At 48.3% G+C, this 16,910-nt stretch overlaps 1 protein-coding gene across 1 annotated transcript in view; it reads left to right on the forward strand.

The window, feature by feature from the left end:
- Positions 1-16,910, forward strand: part of LOC101120341 (acid-sensing ion channel 2) — a 296,516-nt gene that overhangs the window by 90,810 nt on the left and 188,796 nt on the right. The gene's annotated exons all lie outside the window — the stretch shown is intronic.

Here is a 16,910-nt window from a genome sequence, read left to right on the forward strand (position 1 = left end):
CATTTGACTTTTCAGTTGGATTAAGAGCAAAGGACCAATGCTCACTGAAAGGACATTTTTACAAAATCACTGTAAAAGCCAACTCCTGAAAAACATTTTGGAAAAAAAAACAATAAAAAATCACTACCCATAGTTCCACAACTCAGACTAATATATTGGTTTCCTTCCTTTCAGTCTTTTTCGTCGGTATAGGTAGAAGAGAATTTTTTAACTATAAATTTGGGATTATTCCCTATGCATCATTTTGCAAACTGCTTTTCTCCTTTACGCCACTCGCATTTCCATGGTGTTACGTACACATCATTCAGTGGCTACATAAAACTCCATTGCGTGGATGTTTTGTAATTACATCTCATTCCTCTCCCGTGAGATGTGTAAATGATTTCTACTATTTCCTTATCCTGAATGATGCTGGGACAGACGTCTTTCAAGACGTGGTTAGAACACATTCCCGGAAGCAGAGTGACTGCATCAAACGCTAGAACATTTCTAAGGCTCTTGACAAATGTTGCCACCAGTTTTCCATCAGTCACTCCCCCTAGAGGTGTATGAGAATCCCCATACACACACCTTGCCCCACCTGCAATCCTCATTTTAAAGTACCTATTCTTCTATTGTTATCATTTATTTGAGTATTTTTGGCTGTGCTGGGTCTCTGTTGCTGCATGGCTTTTCTCTGGTTGCAGCGAGTGGGGTCTACTCTGTAGCTGCAGTCTCGGGCTTCTCATTACAGTGGCTTCTCTTGGTGCAGAGCACGTGCTCTAGGGCGCACGGGCTTCAGTAGCTGAGGCCCACAGGTGCAGCAGTTGCCGTGCCCAGGCTTTAGAGCACAGGCTTAAGGCTTAGTTGGGGTTCACGGGCTTAGCTGCTCCCCAGCCTGGGGGATCTTCCCAGACCAGGGATCAAATCTGTGTCTCCTGCAGTGGTGGCTGGATTCTTTACCACTGAGCCACCAACAACGTCTCTTCTGTTTTGACCAGTGAGAAATCATTTCACACCGTTTTGCTTTGTATTTATTGGATGCAGAATGAGATCAAGCTTTTTCCATATGTTCATTTGTGAGAGGGGTTTCCATTGGTGAGTTGCAAAAGGGCTTCATCTTCATTTATAGGGAAGCATCTTAGTAGAGAAAGAGAGAGGATGAACGTACGAACTCCATCCCAGCCTGTTTTCCCCAGCTTTGTGCCTCTGGGCGTGTGCCTGTAGCTCCCTGACCTTCTGTTTCCCCTTCTGTAAAGTCAGGATTCTGATACTTAACTTTAGTAACTTGATGCGAGGATTACACAGGGAGCAGCTTTCAACCGCCTCACACAGTCCCCAGCTCACAGCTCCCATTTAATTCCCTTCACCCTCTTTTTGAGCCTCGAGCTCTTTGTCATTGCCTCGGATGGGCCTTCAGGGCTCCCGCTGCTTGGAGATCAACAGTACCAAAATTCTCAGTACCACTGGGGAACTTTCAAGAAATGCAGAGCCTTGGGCTCTGACCCAGACCCATTGCAGCAGAACCTGCATTTTAGCAAGAGCCCCAAGTAATTCATAAGCACATTAAGGTTTGAAGAGTCTTGGTTTAGGCTTTGAGATTGGAGGACGATGGGTGTGTTCTCCAGACTCAGGGAGAAAGAGGTAGATGATGAACTTGTCACTGGGAGACCTGGCACACACACCCCCATCCTCCTGCCAGCCCCGAGAACTGAGGGCAAGCAGATCCCCTCCACTAGGAAGTCAGCCCCACAAGGCAATCTCTTGGGAAGGCAGCCCTCAGCCAGCAGCTCACTGCTGTACTTCTTGCCTGAGACAGCGTTGCATCACAGGGGAGAGTCAGCTGGGGTGCGGGTAAGAGGTGGAAGACTCCATAGGATGGAGCTTCCTGGCCCCTATCATGTTAACCTTCTGAAAACCTGGAGCTAATAATGGAGGCCTCGGATGGGAGCCAGGGATGCTCCAGAGCTTGGAGAGCAGGTATGTGTATGCATTCAGTCACGTCCAACTCTTTGCAACCCCATGGACTCTAACCCACCAGGCTCCTCTGTCCATGGGCTTTTCCAGGCAAGAATTCTGGAGTGGGTTGCCACAGACCCTTGGTCATTTAAGCCCCACCCATGTGCACACCATGCTTACTTGGGGGTTGAGAGGTAGACAGGAGTTTTGCTCGGAACATGGCAGAAGAGAAGCTGATTGGGGACAAGGAGGCAGGCACCCTTCACCCTGCTGCATAGATCCAGCCCCCCACAGAAGGAACCGCAGTGCGCGCGCACACACACACACACACACACACACACACACACACACACACCTGGTGTCCTGCTGTGTCTCGTTCTCCTCTCGACCTGTGAGAGAGCCTGCAGGGGCAGGGAGGAAGTCAGCACTCCAGGGCCCGTACCATTTAATATCTCATCCATCAGTGCTCTGATAAGAAACCCCATTTTCCAGCTGAGTAAACCAAGCCTCCAAGAGCTTGGCAGCTAGGAAACCTGGCCTGCCAGGGATGAAGCAGGGACTCCAATGAGCTCTTTATCCCTCACCCACTTGACAGATCAGGAAGCTGAGATTGAAAGTTAAGACACTCAAAATCCCAAAAAAGGATGGTGGCGGGACTTGCGTTAGGGCTTGGCTTTTGGAAACATGGGTCACGATTCTCAGTTAAGCCATGCTGTATCCCACTAAGCTCTACTCCCAGGCCCAATTTCACCACATAGCCACGCCCACCCTTCTATGGCTAAAAAAAATAACCTCATTAGGACTCCACCACTCAGGTTCAATCCCTGGGTCAGGAAGATCCCCTAGAGAAGGAAATGGCAATCCACTCCTGTATTCTTACCTGGAAAGTCCCATGGACAGAGGAGCCTGGCAGGCTATGGTCCGTGGGGTCACAAAAGAGTTGAGCAGGGCTCATCAACTAGAAACCCGCCACTGTGGGCCGATGTAGCACACTTTCCCCTGGCCCACCAGCGTTCCCTTCTCAGCCCTCAGACCGCCACTCCTCATCCCTGCCAGCTCAGATGGTGCTGGGCCGGGCACATTTCATTGATTTGCAGACTTCCAGGAGGCGCTTCTGATCTTTACCAGAAGGGTTTTTTTTCCCCACCTTTGGTTCATAGGACCAATCTGTGCCTGCCCTCTGCTCATGGCAGCTAGAGACATCTTCCCAGATCAATATGCATTGGAGCGTCTCCCTGACGGTCTGTCCCCCAGCCTGCAGCTTTGAGAGGCCTCCACCCAGAGCATCGGCACCCTGTTTGCATACAAGATGAAGAGGATGGAGCTGCAGGGAGGATGTTTCAGATACTCCTTTGGTGGGCTCAACGTTCTACCCATTCTGAGCTTAGACAAACTAGTTTGCTTCACCCTTAGAAGAATCTTAGAGCTGGATCAGAGACGTGGCAGCATCTTAGAAGCTCAGAGAGATAATACACTTCGCCCAAGATCACACAGTGAGGGGGCTGGCAGACCGAAGCAGAACCCAGAACCCAAGCCCAGGGTGCTGGCCTCTGTCACTCAGCTGTCTCCTTCCCCTCCCCTGTGAGGGAGGTCAAGGAAGGCTTATCTTAATTACAGATTGCTTTGGTTCAGATTGAGGTCAGTGTGGCTAAGAGGGATGGGATGACGGGAAGGGAGCAGGGCCCTTCTGTTCAAATCCTATGCTTAGAGGAAGCCAAGGACAGCTGGAGGTCCAGCCTCACCCTGTTCCTTCCTTCTGTTGACATCTCTGCTCCATTCTCTTCCTGCTGTTTTGGGAAGTATAATATTCTTATCGCTGCTATAACAAATCACTGCAAATAGTGCCTTAAAATAGCAGAAACATATTGGCTTGCAGTTCTGGAGGTTGGAAGTTCAAAATCAGTCTATATTAGAGAGTTAAAATCAAGGTGTTGGGGGAGCTGGTTCTTTCTGGAAGCTCCAGGGGAGAGTGGTTCTGTGCCGGTCCCAGCTTTGGTGGCTGCTGGTATCCTTGGCTTGCGGCCGCATCGCTCTGATCTCTGCCTCCACTATCACTTGCCTTCTTCTGTAGTCAGATCTTCCTCCGCTCTCTTTCTCTAAGGACCCTTGGGATTACATTAAATCCATCTAGATAATCCAGGATAATCTCCTCACCTCAAGACCCTTGGGGCTTCCCTAATAACTCAGTTGGTAAAGAATCTGTCTGCGATGCAGGAGACTCCTGTTCGATACCTGGGTCAGGAAGATCCATTGAAGAAGGGCTAGGCTACCCACTCCAATATTCTGGCCTGGAGAGTTCCATGGACTGTGTAGTCCATGAAGTCGCAGAGAGTCGGACATGACTGAGCTACTTTAGTTTCACTTTCAAGAACCTTAGCTTAATTGCACCTGTCAGGTTCTTTGCTTCATATAAGGAAACAGTCACAGGGTGGATAAATTAAGGGAGGGCGGGACATTATTCAGCTTACTATAAATAGCAACAAGGAGTATTTAAGAATCTGAGCCTTGGGACTTCCCTGGTGGTCCAGTGGTTAAGACTCCAAACTTCCAATGCAGTGGAGAGGGGATGGTGTCGTTTTCAGTCCCTGATCAGGAAACTAAGATCCCACATGCAGCACAGCCTGGCCAGAAAATAAATCAATAAAAATAAGTAAAATGACTCTGAATTGCTGATTAAGTACAAAAATTATATCCAGTTAGGAAACTGTTTTAAAAGACAAAATAGAATCTGAGCTTACAGACAAGCATGGGCTCATATTTGAACTCTGACACTTGCTAACCACATGACCTGGGCCCTATGTTTTCATCCTTCCTAGGAATCCTGTTTCCTGTTCTAGAAAATGGAAGTCATGTTACCTGCCTTTCGGGGCTGTGATGAGGACCAGACAGGAACCAAGCGCCCAGCATTAAACACCCAGCACTGTGGCAGGTCCCTTGTATGCGTGCCTGCTCAGTTGTGCCTGACTCCTTACAACACCGTGGACCGTAGCCCACCAGGTTCCTCTGTCCATGGGATTTCCTAGGCAAGAATGCTAGAGAGGGTTGCCATTTCCTGCTCCAGGAGATCTTCCCAACCCAGGGGTCAAGCCCACATCTCTTGCGTCTCCTACATTGGCAGGTGGATTCTTCTCCACTGATGCCACTTGGGAACCCCAGTAGGTGTCATATAGGTATTCAGTGTAGGCAGCCAGAGATTTCGGGAGATCCTAGAACTCTGCTTCTCCTCGCTCAGAAGGAGGGTCTGTTGGGATGGCACAGCTTTCCTGACTTGAAGGAGTCAGCAAATACTTTAAGGATGCAAGAGCCAGCGGATCATGCAAATGGATGGGGCCTCTATTATCCTCAAAATTAAGTTTGCACCAGGTCCATTTGGATTGGCTAGTAATAGGAGAGGCAAAGCACTGATCTATGGTAAGAGAATTCTGAATCAGTGAGTTTGGGATAATGTAATATCGTTGGTAAATGGAAGGAACTGCATGCTCTGTCTGATTCGCTGCTCAGAAACTCCAGCAGGTCAGATCTTCACTTTGATTTTTTTTTTCATTTAAAGGGATAGTTTTGTTGCTGTTGTTTTGTGTGGTTTTTGAATTTTTATTTATTTTAATTACTTTTTATTAGAGTATGGTTGCTTTACAATGCTGTGTTAGTTTCTGCTGTGCAGCAAGTGAATCAGCTACATGTATGTGCTCAGTCGCTTCAGTCGTGTCCGACTCTTTGAGACCCCATGGGCTATAGCCCTCCAGGCTCCCCTGCCCATAGGATTTTCATGCAAGAACACTGGAGTGGATTGCAGTTTCCTTCTCTACATACATATATCCCTTCTTTTTAAGATTTCCTTCCCATTTAGGTCACCATAGGCCACTGAGTAGAGTTCCCCGAGCTATACAGTAGGTTCTCATTAGTTATCAATTTTATACATATTATAAAGGGATGTTTACTTCCCTTTAGATGAGGCATTTCCATTTTGCTGGGGAAAGGAGTTGGGAGGGAAGCAGGCACCTCTGGTTTTCTAAACGACAGAGATCTGAATTTCCAGCCACTAGCATCACCTTCCTGGAGCATCTTTATCCATAGCATCACCAACTTGCTGATTTTTGACGTGTGGGTTTCTGGAATCGCCTTGGAGGTAATGCTCCCCAATTCTCAGTGTACTAGTGAATGTTTCACAAGTGACTTCCGGGGGGAAAGTCCTCTGTCCATGTCCCTGCTATAAATGTTCCCATGGCTGATTTCAAGCTACCAACCTGACCCCACTGAGCACCTAGCTGAGCAAGATGAGAGGGTCAGCTCTCTTGAGCTTGTGTGGATTGGTCTCAGCACACAGCTACACCACATGCACCCTCATCCCTCTGTTAGTAACTCTTCACACACCCTTGCTCCACGGAAGAGCCGTGTGCTTCTGTGCTTTTGCATACATTTCAGCCCTGGGAACGTCTCATTTTCCACCCAATCAAAACTGCCTTTGTTCTTCAAACCTGGACCCATTAAATCCTTCATGCGATTTAATCATGTCTTCCCCTGCTTCCCAACGGGGCATCTCATGGCTTTATTTGGCACTGTTCTCATCCTGCCCTGTGTACAGCTAAGTCACTAAATGTCCATCTTCCCAGCCATCTGGCTTTGGAAAGACACTGGCTTTGATCAAATCCCCCTCGTAGCTCTGTGACTCAAAGCACATGTGTTTCTCAAATATGAAACGAGGGTTTCACAAGGGTTTTTCTTTCTTTTTTTTTTTTTAACAACTTCAATCAGAAAAACCTCTAGGATGACAGAAGTGCTTTCACTGTCCTGTGAACAAGCAGACCAAGGCCCCGCCATCTGGCCTGGTCAGCATGCAGGATTCTGGGGGCAGGTGGCCCCCTGGGCATCATGGGACCCCTGGAGCAAGGACACCAAACGTGCAGTTAGAGCCCCCGTCACGGGCACCCAGGGACTCGCATACACACGTGGACACACTGAGGCGTGTTTTCAGCACACACGGGTGTGCTCACCTTCGTCCCTTGGGATGTACACACATACATACTCACACAGCACTCACCCCGTATGCAGACATGTCAGGAGTTGGGTGTGCACACATACACACCACAGGCAGAATCCTTCCCTTCCTAGTTTGCTCAGCCTCCTGGGAGTGGCCAAACTCCAGAGCTAGAAGCTTCTGGAGGCAGGGGTTGTTGTCATTGATCAGTCGCTCAGTCGTGTCCAACTCTTTGTCCAACCCCATGAACGGCAGCACACGAGGCTCCTCTGTCCTCCATGATCACCCGGAGTTTGCTCAAATTCATGTTTATTGAGTCAGTGGTGCTATCTGACCATCTCATCCTCTGCCACCCCCTTTTCCGTCTGCCTTCAATCTTTTCCAGTATCAGGGACCGGCTCTTCATATCAGGTGACCAAAGTATTGGAGCTTCAGCATCAGTCTTTCCAATGAATATTTAGGGTTGATTTCCTTTAGGGTTGACTGGTTTGATCTCCTTGCTGTCCAAGGGACTCTCAAGAGTCTTCCCCAGCACCACAATTGGAAAGCACCAATTCTTTGATGCTCAGCCTTCTTTATGGGAGAGGGGTATAAATTAAATGTTTCCAGTTAGGCTAGGAGGACAGCCAGGGGCAGGGGGCTCCATGGCTGCAGAGACCAATTCACACCCTGTGTTCTTTGGAGGAGTTACTGTAAGGGTATATACAGAGCACACAGGAGGTGCTCAATAAATGCTGAAGCCTTTCTTGGGACGGTAGAACCAGCTCTCATTCCTTGCTGTCTACTCCTCATGATCACTGGGACTCAGAAGGTTCTCACTCAGCCAGGACTTGAAATGAAATCTCATTTGTGCCATGCAAAATAGCGATGGGGAGGGAACTGCGCCCTAAAAGGTCTGCAGCTGGCCTCCAATCTCACCCATATGGGATAAGCTTTAACAGTCTAAGAGATTCTAGCTCAGCCTGGGTTGGGGAGGGGGTGTGGAAATAAGAGGGCAGATGGAGAAGTTTTCGTGGTGGCTTAATCCTGCAGGCATCATAGATAACTCGTAAATGTCAGAAGCAATGCACACAATTTAGAAGGCTGAAAGGAATCTGGAGATATTAAGATATTCACCAGCCCACATGAGGGAGCAGGTTTAGCCTTGGATGCCGCTCATATTTTCATTAGCAGAGGCTGAGTGAATTTGAGCAGCTTAAAGTCTAATCGAAGCCTCCCATTTTCTTCTTTGGGATGTGAGTGCAGTTGCTTCATTATACAGTGTAATGTTCCCTGATGGATGTTTGCTTCTCTGGTGTCTGTGAGATGGAGAAATAAGGGGGACATGTTTATCAGTAACTTCCTCTGCCGCAGCATCTCGGCTTGGCTCCCAGTAGGTGTGAATGACCCCCCGGTCGGTTGCGGGCGTCTGTTGCAGACACTTCCGAGTTCTGTACCCTTTCCCTGTTTCACTGGAGGGTTGTTGGTTTTTGGATTCTGTGCACAAGTCTGAGACAGACCAAGTTGGGAGCTGCTGCCTGCGATAGTTTATGGGGAACCAGATGGAGCAACTGTGCCTGAGGTTAGCACTGATGGGTCAGTAAGGCATGTGATGTCAAGAAGATGGGGAAAGAGGAGCTGCTGAGATTGGGTGACTCAGCGGGCTCAGTCCAAGGACACTGGCTGGAGTTTTGCGTTCCTTCATTCATTTAGTCAGGGCTTCCCTGGTGGCTCACGTGGTAAATAATCTGTCTGCAATGCCCAAGACCCATGTTTGATTCCTGGGTCAGGGAGATCCCCTGGAGTAGGAAATGGCAACACCCTCCAGTATTCTTGCCTGGAGAATTCCATGGACATAGGAGCCTGTTGGAGTAAAGTCCATGGGGTCACAAAGAGTCCTCATGGGGACACAACTAAGTGACTAATGCTTGCTTGCTTCATCCACTTAGTCACTCGTGTATCCGTCTTTTCTTCCAACAAATCTTTGTTGGGCGCTTAACTTGGCTTGCTAGTGGCTCAGACGGTAAAGCGTCTGCCTGCAATGCGGAAGACCCAGGTTCGATTCCTGGGTCCGGAAGATCCCCTGGAGAAGGAAATGGAAATCCACTCCAGCACTCTTGCCTGGAAAATCCTACAGATGGAGGAGCTACAGATAGACTGATAGGCTACAGTCCATGGGGTCGCAAGGAGTCGGACACGACAGAGCGACTTCACTCACTCACTAACTTGGGCCATGCCCTGGGGCCACAATCATAAGCAAAAGAGATATAGTACCCGCCTTTCTCTAGCTCAGGAGAATGGTTCTTATGTGGGGGCAGTTTTGTCCCCAGGGTTTGTGTCTGGAAATATTTTTGATTGTCATAACTAGGGGGCAGGATGCTGTTGGCATCAAGTGGACAGAGGCCAGGGAAGCTGCAAAACTTCCTAAAATGCACGGGACAAACCCCCACAGCAAAGAATTGTCCAACTCAAAATGTCAGAAGTGCGGAGGTGGAAAAACCATGGTCTAGAAGCTTTGCAGGGCTGGGAGTGGAGGTGGAGGTCTTTTTAATGTGACATGTTTTCGAGGGCAAATTACTTGTATGGCTGACCTTTATATTTGCTCATAAACCAACAAAAGCTAAAACTGGGTAGGGATTTCTCTGGTGGTCCCATGGTTGAGACTCTGCTCCCAATGCAGGGGGCATAGGTTCGATCCCTGGCTGGGGAAATAGGATTTTGAATCCTGAGCAGTGCAGCCAAAAAGAGACATAAAACTGGGACAATTTCTAAAGAAACTTTTAAATATCACAGTAGCAAGAATAATACCTGTGCCATGGTAGGAGACTGGGCTGTATGGTCAGAAAGGCTTGTTTCAGGTGCGTGGGGTGACCCTGAGACGGTGTTTGTTGTTTAGTCCCTAAGTCATGCCCAACTCTTTGCAACCCCATGGACTGTAGCCCCACCAGGCTCCTCTGTCCATGGGATTTCCCAGGCAAGAATACTGGAGTGGGTTGCATTCCCTTCTCCAGGGGATCTTCCCAACCCAGGGATTGAACCCAAGTCTCCTGCTTGGCAGTTGGATCCTTTGCCACTGAGCCACCTGGAGAGTCCCTGCAAGATGGTAGTTGAGGTCAAAAGCTTGGGTTTTATGAGCAGAACCCAAGGTTTAGGCTCTGACCGTCCCTCACCTGCCCGAGTGATCCTAGGCCATTCCCATCACCCCTCCCTCCAGCTTACATACCCTTAAAGACAGCCAGTTGGTCCAAATTAATATTAACCAGGGGGTTCCTTCAGCCAAAGGCACTAGCCCTCACACTCCAGAATTCTTACAGACCTCTGCCCCCTGCCATCTTCCCCCTACTTCATCATTCATTCTTTCATTCTTTCATTCATTCTCAAATATTTGTTGAACATCTTCTATGACCAGGCTCTCTTCCAAGTACTGAGGTTGCATCAGTGAACAAAATAAAAAGTTCTCTCCTAGAACCTACACTTTATAAAGAGAACAGGTTTAATAATGATGATGATGATGATGAAATATTCCACAGGTACAGATTTTATGAAAATAGAACAAGGTGATGTGATAAGGAGTAACTAAGTTGATTGGTCAGAAAAGGCCTCTCTAAGGAGGTCACCTTTAAGCTGAAATCCAAAGGAAAAGGAAAATATGAGTCAAGCCAAGCTCTGGGGGAATGATCATTCCAGGCAATGAGCCAGAAAGAATAGAGGTGTCCCAAGGGAGAGATGAGCTCCATGTGTTGAGAACACAGAGGATGTAAGTCTCGAGCCCCCGAGTGAGACCAAGGGGTTTGGGATGGGGAGGGTGCCGGGCCTGAGTAAGGAGCTGGGACTGAGAACGGGGCACCCAGGGAGGGGACCGAAGTGCAGGCACCCTGTGCTCCTGATAAACTGATCACCCAGCTTGGGAGTCACGTTCCTGACCCTAACCTTGGCAAGGTGAAGGCATGTGTTTTCCAGCACAAGATTCTTAGCATGTTTTCCCTGCTTTTTTTCACCAGCACAGTGGGCAAGATGCAGGTCCCTTCCAAGCCCACCTCAGTCTCCATGAAACAAACACATCAAGGTCCGAATAACTGCCCCCCTTCCCTTGACCTTCCTAGGCAGCGGGCATGGGCGGACACAGCCTCTCACTTCTCCGTGCACTCACTCACTCCGTAAACTGTTACTGAACCCGTCTCTTAGTCCACTTCCCCGAGCAGCACACCCTGAAACCAGGATACATCGTTTATCTGGGAGATGATCCCAAGAAACACTGCTAGGGAAGCTGAAAGCAAGCCAGGGAAGGAGAGTAATGAACACAAGTGCATTATTAAGCAAGTTAGCACCGTGGGCACTTGGACCTTGGTCCTACAGGGAACTCTGGGAGTCACCCCACCTGAAGGGTGAGGGAGGGCAGGTATTTAGGTGCCGATTCCTGCCGTGCTGGTTGGTGCAGCTGCCAGGAAGCACTGATTTTCTGGCGCTTGAGGGTGGCCCTGGGGGTGGGCAAAGAGGGCTCCTGATGTCAGAGCTTTCTCCCTCGGCAAAGAAATCAGGTGCTGGTAGTTGAAAATTGGGACATCCCACATTAAAGTCATTAAGTGCAAGGGGATGTAGTCAGGGCACTGAAAGCACCTTTTTTAAGCACTTGTTTTATGTATTTATTTTTATTAATATTTCTTTATTCGGCTGCACCAGGTCTTGGCTATGGCATGCGGGATCATCCATCTTCATTGTTGCAGGTGGGTTCTTTCATTTTCTTTTTAGTTGTGACATGCCAGATCTTTAGCTGCAGCATGTGAGATCTAGTTCCCTGGCTAGGGATCAAACTCAGGCCCCTTGAGTTGGGAGAGCACAGTTTTAGCCACCGGAGCAGCGGGGAAGTAAGTCCCTATTTTATTGTTGTTAAGAACACTGAACGTGAGATCCTCTTAACAACCCTTAAGCGTATAATCGGTATTGTAGCTCTAGGTACAGTGTTGTTACAGCCAATCTCTAGAACTTACTCATCGTGCTTGACTGAACATTTATGCTTGTCGATTGGCAAGCCCCCGTTTCCTCCCTCCCCTCAACCCACCGTTCCACTCTTTGATTCTGAGAATCTGACTGTTAGAGCCGTGTTTGTCTTTCGGTGACTTGACTGACCTCACTTAGCGTAATGTTCTCGAGGCTCATCCATTTTCTCTCCCGCTGCAGCATGCCCTTCTTTTTAGAGGAAAAATAGTATTCCACTGCACGTACAAACCACATGTTCTTTATCCGCTCATCCGTCGATTGATGGGCCCTTGGGTTGTGTCCGCACCTTGGCCATCGTGAATAAAGCTGCAAAAAACGTGGGCGTGCAGATGTCTGTTTAAGATCCTGATTTCAATTCTTTCAGATCAATACCCAGAAGGGAAGTTGTTGGATCGTATGGTAGTTCTTCCCTCATAGCTCAGTCGGTAAAGAATCTGCCTGCAATTTGGGAGACCCGGGTTCGATTCCTGGCTTGGGAGGATCTCCTGGAGAAGGAAATGGCAAACCACTCCAGTATCCTTGCCTGAAAAATCCCATGGACAGAGGAGCCTGGTGGGCTACAGGCCATGAGGCTGCAAGAGTCGGACATGACTTAGCAACTAGACCACCACCATGGTAGTTCTATGTTAAATGTTTTGAAAAAGCTCTAAATGCTTTCCGTGGCAGTTGCACCCTTTTGCATTCCCACCAAGAGTGTACAAGAGTTCCAATTTTACCACGTCCTCCCCAACACTGGTTGTCTTGCGGTTTGTTGATAATAGCCATCCTGAGAGCTGTGAGGTGATGTCCCATTGTGGTTTTGATATGCGTGTTCCTAATAATTAGTGCTATTGGGCATTTTTTTTTAATATGCCTGTTGGCCATCTGTATGTCATTGGAGAAATCTCTATTCAAGCCCACAGCCCATTCATTAATTGGGTTATTGGTTTGCTTTCATTGCCAGATTTGGAGCTGAGAATACGTAGGTGAAGATGGTGTGTCTTTTTTCTCTCCAGGAGTTGACATTCTGACCCTGCCTCTTTTCTTATCTATGTGCTGTGCGTGCTAAGTTGCTGCACTTGTGTCCGACTCTTTGCCACCCCATGGATTATAGCCCGCCAGGCTCCTCTGTCCACAGGATTTCCCAGGCGAGAAAACTGGAGTGGGTTGCCGTGATCCCTCCAGGGGATCTTCCCAACCCCCAGGGATTGAACCTGTGACTCCTGCATCGCAGGTGGGTGCTGAGTCGCCGGGGAAGCCCTTTCTCGTAGGACTTAGTATTAGACAGATCTTTCTCATTTCTGAGATCTGTCTAATGCTAAGTCCTACCACTCAGGGATATTTTGAAGATTTGATGACAAGTCCCATATGAAAAACTCTGTACAAATGAATTGTGGGCACAGACTTAAGATATTATTATCACTACTCTGCAAGTCACTTTACTCTCTATAACCTTAGCTTCCTCCATCTGTCAAATGAGAATACTTGCTCTGCCTACTTCAGACAGCCATCATATGCTTTAAGTGAAGTAATAAATGAGAAGGCATTAGAACACCATTGAAATATAAACCCTGGTTCATCACCTCTATTCGTCCTCTTTGTACCAGATGAATCACTTAAGAGCAGGAAGCTGACGTGATCCACCTGTGTAAGCCTCTCTCCTCAAATCGGGTAGTGTCTGGTGTGCGGTTAGTGCTCAATAAATCCTAGCTGAGTTGATTCAACGTGAAGGTCTCTGGATAACCTTGGAGGCTCACCCTGGTTCCAGTTTATTTGCAGACTCTCATCTGTTGTCACTGGGAACTGGGCAGGGAAGGCATGATTAAACCCAGTTTACAGATGAGGAAACTGAGGCTCAGAGGGAGAGAGGAGTTGTACTGGAAGGGAGGAACAGAGCCAGGACCAGGATTCCTGATGTCTTGGCTTCCAATCCAGTGAGCTGTTGACTTACCACCCATTGGAATAACTATTTGGGGATAATGCCGATAAATAAACAAGGACTTCTCTGGAGGTCCAGTGATTAAGTGCTTCCATTGCAGGGGGCCGGGGGTTTGATACCTGGCCAGGGAACTAAGATCCCACAAGCTGTGTGGCATGGGAAAAATATAAATTAAAAAATGTAGATGTTTCCAGGGGACAAACCAGCCTGCTGGCTGTCTGGCGTTACTCATCTCTAATAACTTGCCTAAAATCAGTATGAAAGCAGCTTCTCCATCTGGAGGTATCTGGATCACCTTGGAGTTTCACCCTGAACCCAGTTTATTCACACCTCCTCAGATGCTTATGTTCCCCTATCAGAGAGGCCAGAACCCATGGAAGCATATTTCTATCTTGATTGGGATTCACAACTGAGAGGCTGTCAAAGGATAGAAAGGGGAAAACAACCCCACTCAAGGGACAGACTCACAAAGTCTGAGATGTCTCTCTACCATAAGACACCAATGAGAAATCCTTTCCAGGCATAGGTTTAGGTGGCTGTCAGACCTGGATTCAAATCCCAGGGTCTCCATTAAGCAAAAGGCTTCAGTATTCTGGATCTTAGTTTCCTCCCCAGTAAAATATAAGCACTATCCACCTGATTGAATTTTACAAAGATTAAAAAGGATCATGAATGCATAGCAGCTAGCAGAGGGCTTGGTGCATAGTAGGTACTCACTCCTCCCTGCCCTCCTGCTGCCCTATCTCAGGACTAATCCTGCCTGGACCCCCGGGCTCCTTCCATCCCCTTACATCATGAGGATTTACGAGGCAATACCTGGCAGGCAGTTCTGTTTCCTGGGAAGTACGATGCTGCTGTTTTGACAGCAAGATATACGAAAATGTAGCTCTTTTCCTGTCATCTAGCTTTGAGTCTCCCTGAGGCCCCCTGTGGCCATCCTGCATTTTAATGACCCTGGTGGGTTTCATTACTAGCCCCGACTTCTGGAAACTCATCTACCATCCGGACCCCGAGAGCGTTTGATTTGAAACATCAATCACAGTTCAGAGTTGAGCTCCCTGTTTACATGTATCTGCAGACACCCTCGGTGCCAGATCTGAACCATGGTCTCAGAATGGAGTATCAGAGAGTCCACAGGCCCAGAAAAGAATGATTCTCGTCAGCCCAATCTAATCGTCCCCTGCCACCATTGTGAGGATGCTATGACCAGAAACAGCTCAGACCACCTGGTCCCAGCCCTGCAGCATTCTGGGGGATCAGGTGGAAAGAAATAATGTCAGTATCACCAGTCCAGGATGAAGGTGTCAAGCCCCAACCAGGACTGAATGGCCAGCCCTCCCAGAAACAAGCCAGTTATACAGGCATCAGGTCCAAGGGCTTCTGAAAATTCTAGTCAAGGTTCCCTGCAACATGTTCAGGATGTTAAAAGTACTACACCTACAACCAAGAACATAGCTGTTCAATAGTCAAATAGATTTCAAAAGGCTAACTTATGATATGCCAAATACTTCTCTTTAATGCAGTACTTATCAGAACCTTTAGTAAGCAAATGTGCTTGTGTGTCTCAAGATGAATAAAACGCAGAGCTTTGTCAGTTTTCTTTTTTAATTGCAAACTTTTTTTTTTAGTCTCCAAAAACAGCATCCAATGGTACCAGTGTTCCTCAGAACGTATTTTGGGAACTGCTGATCCAGGCTGGCAGCATTTTCACGGGGCACAAGGCAGGAGCTTGCAGGTTGTCAGTATCAAGCGATGTAAGGACACTGGGGGCCAGACTTTTAAGGGACAGTCGAGAGGGACCAATCACCAGATTGGTGGCCTGGCTGAGCGTCGTGTCCAGAGAGCTGGACTCCATTCCCGGCAGTGGTTCGAGCGGATAACTGCTAACTGAGGGTGGGGAGAAAAAACTTCAGAACACCACAGAACAAGGGTTAGAAAAGTAGGACTGCTAAACCGTGATCGGTAGGGACAGAAGGCTCTGAATCCGTGATGATACTTTGGTCACAAGTGAGCAGACTCCAGTCATACGTGCTTCTTGGGTCATGTAACTGACCAGTCCATCTGGGTAGATTGTTTGGCCTTCAGGCATGGCTCATTCCAGGAATCCAATGCTGTCAGCTGGATAAGGCTTCTCTCTCTCTGCATTCTGGCTCTGCTTCCTGTTTTGGCTTTATTCTTGGCCAGACAGTCTCCTTACAGTGGCCGCAGGAAGTTCTACCTCCTTCCAGCTTCACATCCAGTGGATATGAAAGCCCTCTTCTCCAATAGCGGATGCATGTGCACACGCCCACACACACACCCGTGCACACTAGAACTGAGCTTCATTGGCTATCATTAACCTGACTTGCTTCACACGCTCGGCTCTGAACCAGCAGTGCTGGGCATGAACTGTACCTGTTGGCCTGGCCTCGGCCATGGGTACCACTCTCGGAGTCTGGATAGAGTCTTCTTTATCAGACGTTCATGGGCTGGATAGAGGAGATGATTCCCCAAAGGCAGGGCTGATGCTTGTCACCAGGAAGGTGATTGGTGTCTGGCAGTAGACACAGTGATTGTCCATGACGGGCTGTATTTCTGGCTGATCCCTGGGGTGGCACCAGCTGACCACCCCATCCTGCCCAGATGGCATGAAGGGACGCCTCACACTCTTCCAGGCTGGCCTCTCATTGGTTTAGTGGTTGGACAAGGGCTGAGCCTGCGGGTGTCACGAACATAGTGCCCAGAGCTGGACAAGGGAGGGACAGGTAGAGACTGAACAGAAAAGTGACAGGCTAAGTCCTTCTGGAAGAATTGATATTTCAGGAAACTAAATGCCGGACAATTACCAGACTCAGGAGAAACTGAACACAGGGGCCCTTCCAGCCTAGCTCTCAGAGACGAGGGGACCCACATCTCATCCTGCCTCCTCTCCAGGTCTGACCAACACGAGGATCGCCAGCCAAATGCCAATAAAATACCATCTTGATTCAAGGCAGACGTTCATAATGCCTCCCCAGGTGCAGAGCTCTCTGGCATGAGCCAGATGGGGTAACATGACTTTCCTGAGGCTGAAATGGGGGTCTAATAACCCTCCACATTAACTCAGACCTTGACACCTGCCTT

Source organism: Ovis aries, chromosome 11, assembly GCF_016772045.2.
Source record: "Ovis aries strain OAR_USU_Benz2616 breed Rambouillet chromosome 11, ARS-UI_Ramb_v3.0, whole genome shotgun sequence".
Classification (NCBI taxonomy): domain Eukaryota; kingdom Metazoa; phylum Chordata; class Mammalia; order Artiodactyla; family Bovidae; genus Ovis; species Ovis aries.